Below are 9,010 nucleotides of genomic sequence, written 5' to 3'. Positions count from 1 at the left end.
ATACAACCTTCCCAAACTGAATCAGGAAGAAGTAGAGAATTTGCATAGACCAATCAGCAGTAAGGAAATAGTAATCAAAAACCTCCCCCAAAATAAAGTCCAGGACCAGACGGTTCCCCAGTGAATTCTACCAAACATTCAAAGAAGATTTAATACCTATCCTTCTCAAACTCTTCCAAAAAATTGAGGAGGGGGGGAAGCTCCCTAACTCATTCTACAAAGCCGACATTACCCTGATACCAAAACCAGACAAGGATAACACAAAAAAAGAAAATTTCAGGCCAATATCACTGATGAACATTGATGCAAAAATGCTCAACAAATTCTAGCAAATCACATACAACAATACGTTAAAAAGATTATACACCATGATCAAGTGGGATTTATTCCAAATATGCAGGGATGGTTTAACATTTGCAAATCAATCAACGTGATACACCTCATTAATAAAATGAAGAATAAAAATCACATGATCATCTCAATAGATGCAGAGAAAGCATTTGATAAGGTACAGCATCCATTTATGATACAAACTCTGAATAAAATGGGGATAGAAGGAAAATACCTCAACATATCAAAGATCATATATGAGAAACCCACAGCTAATTTCATCCTCAATGGTGAAAAACTGAAAGCTATTCCTCTAAGAACAGGAACCAGACAAGGATGGCCACTGTCACCATTCCTATTTAACATAGTACTGGAGGTCCTAGCCAGAGCAATCAGGCAAGAGAAAGAAATAAAAGGGATCCAAATTGGAAAGGAAGAAGTGAAACTGTCACTATTTGCAGATGACATGATGTTATATATAGAAAACCCTAAAGAATCCACCAGAAAACTTTTAGAAGTAATAAACAAATATGGTTAAGTTGCAGGATACAAAATCAACATACAAAAATCAGTTGCATTTCTATACACTAACAACGAAGTAGCAGAAAGAGAAATTGAGAATACCATCCCATTTACAATTGCAACAAAAAGAATAAAATACCTAGGAATAAACTTAACCAAAGAAGTGAAAGATCTGTACACGGAAAACTATAAAACATTGCTGAAAGAAATTGAAGAAGACACAAAGAAATGGAAAGATATTCCGTGCTCTTGGATTGGAAGAATTAACATAGTTAAGATGTCCATACTTCCTAAAGCCATCTGTAGATTCAATGCAATCCCTATCAAAGTTCCAACAACATTTTTCACAGAAATAGAACAAAGAATCCTAAAATTTATATGGAACAACAAAAGACCCTGAATAGGTAAAGGAATCCTGAGAAAAAAGAACAAAGCTGGAGGTATCACATTCCCTGATTTCAAAATATACTACAAAGCTATAGTAACCAAAACAGCATGGTACTGGCACAAAAACAGACACACAGATCAATGGAATAGAATCGAAAGCCCAGAAATAAACCCACACATCTATGGACAGCTAATCTTTGACAAAGGAGCCAAGAACATACAATGGAGAAAAGAAAGTCTCTTCAACAAATGGTGTTGGGAAAACAGGATAGCCACACGTAAAATAATGAAAGTAGACCCTTACCTTACACCATACACAAAAATTAACTCCAAATGGATTAAAGACTTGAATGTAAGACCTGATACTATGAAACATCTAGAAGAAAACATAGGCAGTACACGCTTTGACATGGGACTTAGCAACATATTTTCAAGCATCGTGTCTGACCGGGCAAGAGAAACAATAGAAAAAATAAACAAATGGGACTACATCAAACTAAAAAGCTTCTGCACAGCAAAGGAAACCATCAACAAAACAAGAAGACAACCTAACAACTGGGAGAAGATATTTGCAAACCATACATCTGATAAGGGCTTAATCTCCAAAATATATAAAGAACTTATGCATCCCAACAACAAAAAAACTAACAACCCAATTAAAAAATGGGCAAAAGACCTGAACAGACATTTCTCCAAAGAAGATATACAGATGGCCAACAGACACATGAAAAGATGTTCAAAATCACTAACTATCAGGGAAATGCAAATCAAAACTACAATGAGATATCACCTCACGCCCATCAGAATGGCTATAATTAACAAGACAGGAAACAACATGTGTTGGAGAGGATGTGGAGAGAAGGGAACTCTCATACACTGCTGGTGGGAGTGCAAACTGGTGCAGCCACTATGGAAAACAGTATAGAGATTCCTCAAAAAATCAAGGATAGAACTACCATATGATCCAGCTATTCCACTGCTGGGTATTTATCCAAAGAACTTGAAAACACCAATGCATCAAGATACATGCACCCCTGTGTTCATTGCAGCGTTATTCACAATAGCCAAGACTTGGAAGCAACCTAAGTGCCCATCAAGGGACGAATGGATAAAGAAGCTGTGGTATATATACACAATGGAATACTACTCAGCCATAAGAAACGATGAAATCCAGCCATTTGTGACAACATGGATGGACATTGAGTGTATTATGCAAAGTGAAATAAGTCAGAAGGAGAAGGTCAAATACCGTATTATTTCCTTCATTAAGTAGTAGATAATAACAACAATAAACAAACACATAGAGACAGAGATTGGATTGGTGGTTACCAGAGGGAAAGGGGGGAGGGAGGAGGGCGAAAGGGATAATTCGGCACATGTGTGTGGTGATGGGTTGTAATTAGTATTTGGGTGGTGAACATGATATAATCTATGCAGAAATAGAAGTATAATTATGTACACCTGAAATGTATACAATGTTATAAACCAATGTTACTGCAATAAACAACAACAACAAAAAAAACAACTCCAGAATTGTACCAAAATATTGACAGTGGTTATCTATGGAATGTAGAACTATGATTTTTTTTCTGTTTTTTCCAGACATAATGTGAGTATGATTAAATTAAAATTTTTTTTTAATTCTTAATTTTTAGGCAACACTTTTACTAGCATTTATTCTTATGTTTACTCTCAGGGATGTCTTTTCATTTTGTGAGAATAGCGTGCCATTTTATATTAACGGGTCTGCCATAAACATATTGCAGGGAGCCCACCAATAACATCTTGTTATCTAAAGTGTTGATTTTCAAAGTCTATGATTTTCACAAATAATTGTAGCTTATGCCACAAGGATTGGCTGCATACAATATGCTACTCCTTCTGTAAAAATTTTTGTGTAAGTGATTATCTTTTTCACTACAATTAAGGTTAAGAAACATTGGCATCCATTTCCTGAATCCCTGCCAATAGAAACTATTTCACATTTGCTTCTGACTGATGTTTCTTGTCACTTAGATATAGATAATTTTCTTAAAAAAGAAATGAGCATTCTAGAACTTAATTAGGAAATTACTTAGATGAATTAATACACCTAATTGTGACTGTCTTATTCAGGGCAGTCTTGTCTTTGTTCCCTTTTTTTTTTGTGTGTGTGTGTCTTTGTTCCATGATTTTCACTCTAGCATATTGTCATTGTAGAGAGGAGATGAAAAGAATGACAGAGTATACCCAATAGCCATAATATGATTCTCTACTCTTATGGGTTGAAATTAACTGAAAATTTGGACTTACAACTCAAAAATATCTGTCATAACTCAAGACTCCTGAAACTTTCCTACAAACTAAATTATGAAAATCAAAAAGGGAGGAAAGCTGTCTCCCAAAATTCAGAGGTAGAGTGGGTGACAGAAAATGATATCAAAGGACTCAGAAATTAAATTAAGTGAATGAAAGACTAGAAGAAATGAATGGAATGTTTTCATGGAAGACGCATGTAACAGTTATTTGGAAAAGGGGAATCGGATGTTTAGATGACTGATAGTCACTGAAATAAAATATTTTGCTCTAAATCAAATTGGAAACTAGTTTTTGAAAAAAGATTCTTTAATGATAGGATCAACTAGACCTTGCATAACAAATTTTAAAATTACACAAATGATTCTCACTTTATATTTTTTAATACCAAAAGATGGTAGTTGTACAAATAAAATAACAGGTATGAACTCCTATGGGAATACAATGAGGTACAGATTTCTAAGTTGACTACACACCTTCTCCCTACCCCAAATCAAACAACAAAAAAGTAAATAGATTTCTTACTTTTATATCTGTAGTAATATTTTTCCAGGCATAAGTAGTGCCACAAGCAATCATTTTACATACCAGAGAAAAGATACAAAATGGAAATGAATTGAAGATTTGATAAATAACAATTTGACACACAGTCTAATAGCTAGTTTCTATTTGAGAAGAAGGAAAGAGCAGAAGCTTAAATATGTAGAAAAAAAGAATTCTCAAAGCAAATATACCACTGTTGGGGATCAGGGCAGGCCACCCCAAAGCATGCCTCTTTGGAATATTGATTATTTTGAATTAAATTTACTTAAGAAACAGCCATTGCAAGAAAGACACTCTGACCCTTATTTGTCCCCCTAAAAGCAGGAAATAAATCTTCTGTGTGAAAGGTACCCTCCCTGCATCAGGAGGTAAAGAGATACCCTCATCACCAGAGATGGGGAATTCAGAGCTAAGAAGACTGTGTAAACACACTTTGCTTCACTAGTTATGAGCCAAGCCTACCTAGTTTCTTTGTCTCATCAGTTCCTCACAAATTTATTGTTTCTGTGTCTCAAAAGTATAAAAGCTGTCTGCTTTGGTCATTTCTTTAGGTTCCATATCTATGAGACCCCCATACATAGGAATTAAATTTGTTTGTTTGTTTGTTTTTTTTGTCCTCCTGTTAATCTGTCTTGTGTTAATTTAATTATTAGACCAACCAAAAGAACCTAGAAGGATAAGGAGAAATTTCCCCTCCCTAACACCATCTTCCTCATTTAGTCTGGAAAAGATTTTACAACAAGGCCCAGGGGAATTGGTAGAGATATTTCAAGAGGCTAAATAAAAGCTTACAAAAACTGAGGGAAATCAGTACTGGAAATGTTTTCTAAGTAAGCTCATAGTTAGAACTCAACCATTTTAACTCCCCTAAGCCAGTGGATAAGGACAGTACAAATAACGGCATAAGAGGCACGGATGTGCACATTATGTGGCTGTTGTTAGATTTTAATTTAACTGGGGGATATAAAAACTAACCAAAAAACTTTTTTACTTTATTAGAAACTTTATTGGTATTTACAATAGCTACGCTAAGAAAGTGATTGAATTTTTTTCAGGTAATAATTCAAAATATTTAATTTCATGTTTCTTGGGAGGACAGTGATGTGTGTATAAGTGAGAGCAATTTTGGGCAAATATTCTACTTCTGATTATTTACTTCTGTTTTTTAGGCCTTCCTCTATCTCTTTTGTAATGAGTTGTTATAAACTGAGTAGTCCAGAAAACTAAATGAAATTCATGTATCGTATAGCAATGTTGAGAATGACTATGGCACTATCGTTTTCAGTTACACAGCAAAAGGAAATGTATTGTAATTCTAAAATAAGCCACCTAAAGAAGACCTATGGTGGTGCATTGCCAAAAATGCCACAGACAAAGAAGTTTGAAGATTGCTTAGGGAAAATCCTTCACATGAGTGCAGTCAAATTTTATTTAATGGTAATTTTTTTATTACAAATGAGATCATTTATTACTATGCTAATATTCATTGGATGGAATATTAAGATAAAATGGTCATGTCACGGCAAGAGGTAAGTCAGGACAAGAGGGCTTAAACTGAAAAAAAAAATGTGTATTGAATGTGGGAAAACCTTGACTCCTGAGGCCTTAAGTCAAAGAAGTAAGGAGTTTAACTCCAAAGAAAGAAGTGGTAATGAAGAGCTAACAGATGACTAGTGTGATCATTCTTTATGAATTTTATCTTTCCAAGCATGCCGTGAAAGTTTAAGGGTTTCAAAACCCGCTGAGGACTTAGGAACTCTGAGAACAATTACATGAAACTAGTGGTAAAGGAATAGAATCAGAGAAATCAAGAAAGCAGGATCACAAGTATAATTAAAATCAGCCAGAAAAAAAAGTTCTTTCTTGGAGATTTTCACTAAATAAAAGTCCAGATTTTCAAAGGAAGCACGTGTGATTCAGTGACTGGTCTCAGAAGAATGCAAATAAAAGACCTAACATTGAGAAAGTAAGTTGTGCTACAGTCAAAGCCACATAAATGAGAGGAAAGAAAAAATTCAGCCATCAAAAGCTACACACAGGGCCGGCCCCATGGCTTAGCAGTTAAGTGCGCACGCTCCGCTGCTGGCGGCCCTGTTCGGATCCTGGGCTCCCACCGACGCACCGCTTCTCCGGCCATGCTGAAGCCCGTCCCACATACAGCAACTAGAATGATGTGCAGCTATGACATACAACTATCTACTGGGGCTTTGGAGGGAAATAAAATAAATAAATAAAATCTTAAAAAAAGAAAAAAGCTACACACATACACATACGCGTGCACACATGATCATGAATGATAGCATCAAAGTAAGGAGAACTTGTTTCAAACACCAGCCCTGAATTAAATTTGCTTTTATTAATCAACTTTATCAACGAACTTTGTAATAGAGCAACTGTGCAAAATTTTAAATATTACCTAGAGGGCTGAGGGAAGAACACCAACTCTGCAACGTTCCATAATGCTAATTACTTGGGGAAATAAATGTGAAATGCATAGACATGGAAATTACAGCTCAAATAGTTCTTATTTTTACTCTCACATAACTACAGAAAGATTTTGAGGCTACCAAAATTTAAAGTGTGTTTTGATATCATTTCATAATGAGAGTAATTATAACATCTACTCACTTCTATGTGTATGGTAGATCTGGATAAAACAGTGAATTACTTTATAAAGAGAAATTCCTATCTGAGAATAGTATTTGAATCACATAATGCTTAAAAGAAAAAAGTGTTCAGGCCAGGCGTTCACTCTTGCTCATTCTCACTTATTTCCCTCCATTCTCATCCACACTGCCATTTTAACTTTCTACTGTTTCCTTGACCTTCATTTTTCTTGCCCTATCTCCTCTGTCTTTTTCACTGTCATTTCACTCATAGATTCATTATAATTATTAATTGCATTCATCAAACAGCACTGCAATGAGATAAAATGGGTGTGTTTGTCATCTGTATGAATGAATTAATAAACCAAAACCCAAAGTGACAAAATAACTGAATTCTTTTCTATGCACAAATTGGTTTTTAAAAAATACTCAAAAAATCAATCTGCTCTGTTTGTATTTTACTAATTTTATTTGTTAATAATGTGAATAATGTGCTATTCCAGTGAATTCTCAATGATTAAAACAGATCTTATAGAATTTCCCAAATATGACCTGTATAGAAGTATCAGAAAATTAATTAATCCAAGAAAAATACATACAAATTAGTCTTAAAGTCTCCTTAACCATTTTTTAAATATTATTATTGTCTCCACCATAGGAAACTGGAAAAAGAAGAGCAAAGCAAGCAGAAAAGAAGATTTATAATAAGAATTAGAGCAGAAATCAATGAAATTGAAGACAGGAAATCAAAAGAGAAAATCAGTGAAACCAAAAGCTGATTTTTTGAAAAGATCAATAAAATCGATAAGCTTCTAGCCAGGCTAAGAAAAAAAGAGAGAGGACACAAGTTAGTAATATCAGAAATGAAAGCAGGGACATCACTATAGATCCTATGGACAGTAAAAAATAAATAGAATACTATGAACAACTTTATCCCCACGAATTTGACAACCTAGATGAAAAGGACCAATTTCTTGAACGATACCAGTTGCCAAAACTCACAGAAAAAGAAAAACAACCTGAATAGGTCTATATCTACTAAACTAATGGGAATCAATAATTAATAACCTTCCAAAACTGAAAATGCCAGACCCAGAATGGTTTAATAGTGAATTCTACCAAACATTTAAGAATGAAATTATACCAATTATCCACAATCTCTTTCAGTGATAGGAGCAGAGGGAATACTTTCTAACTCATTCTACAAGACCAGCATTACCCTAATACCAAAACCAGACAGAGACATTTTGAGGAAAGAAAACTACAGACCAATATCTTCCATGAACATTGATGCAAAAATCTTCAGTAAAATATTAGCAAATTCAATGTAACAATGTATGAAAAGAATTATACACCATGATCAAGCGGGATTTATCCCAGATATGCAAGGATGGTTCAACATTCAAAAATCAATTATCGTAATCCAGCATATCAATAGGCTAATAAAGAAAAATCTCATGATTATATCAATACATATAGAAAAAGCTTTTGACAAAATCCAACACCCATTCATGATAAAAACTGTAAGTAAAATAGGAATAGAGGAAAATGTTCTCAACTTGATAAAGAATAGCTACAAAAAACAAACAAACAAAAAGACCTTATAGCTAACATCATACTTAATGGTGAGAAACTTGAAGCTTCCTCATGAAGAAAAGAGACAGGCAAAGATGTCCTCTCATATTATCCCTTTTCAACGTCGTACTGGAAGTCTTAGCTAATGCAATAAGACAAGAAAAGGAAATAAAAGGCATACAGATTGGGAAGAAAAAAATAATATTTTCTTTGTTTGTTGATGACATGATCATCTATGTAGAAAATCCAAAAGATTTGACAAAAACTGCTGGAACCAATAATCGATTATAGCAAGGTTGCAGAATACAAGGTTATTTTACAAAGGCAATAACTTTACATATACCAGCAATGAACAAATGGAATTTGAAATTTGAAACACAATACCATGTACATTAGTATCCAAATAATATCAAATATGTAGGTATAAATCTGACAAAATATGTGCAAGATCTATATGAGGAATACTGCAAAACTTTGGTGAACAAAATCAAAGAACTAAGTAAATGGAAAGATATTCCATGTGCTAACAACTCTTAAAATGCAACAATAAGAAAGCAAGAAATATGATTAAAAGATGGGCCAAAGACCTTAAGAAATCTCACCAAGAAGATACATAGATGGCAAAAAGGCATAGGGAAAGATGCTTCACATCATATGTCATCAGGGAAATGCGAATTAAAATAATGAAATACCACTATACACTTATGAGAATGGCCAAAATCTGGAACACTGACAACACCAACTGCTGGTGA

Source organism: Ceratotherium simum, chromosome 34, assembly GCF_057802395.1.
Source record: "Ceratotherium simum simum isolate JZ-2026a chromosome 34, ASM5780239v1, whole genome shotgun sequence".
NCBI classification, from domain to species: domain Eukaryota; kingdom Metazoa; phylum Chordata; class Mammalia; order Perissodactyla; family Rhinocerotidae; genus Ceratotherium; species Ceratotherium simum.
The sequence above is the reverse complement of the archived record's forward strand: the minus strand, read 5'-3'. Positions refer to the sequence as shown.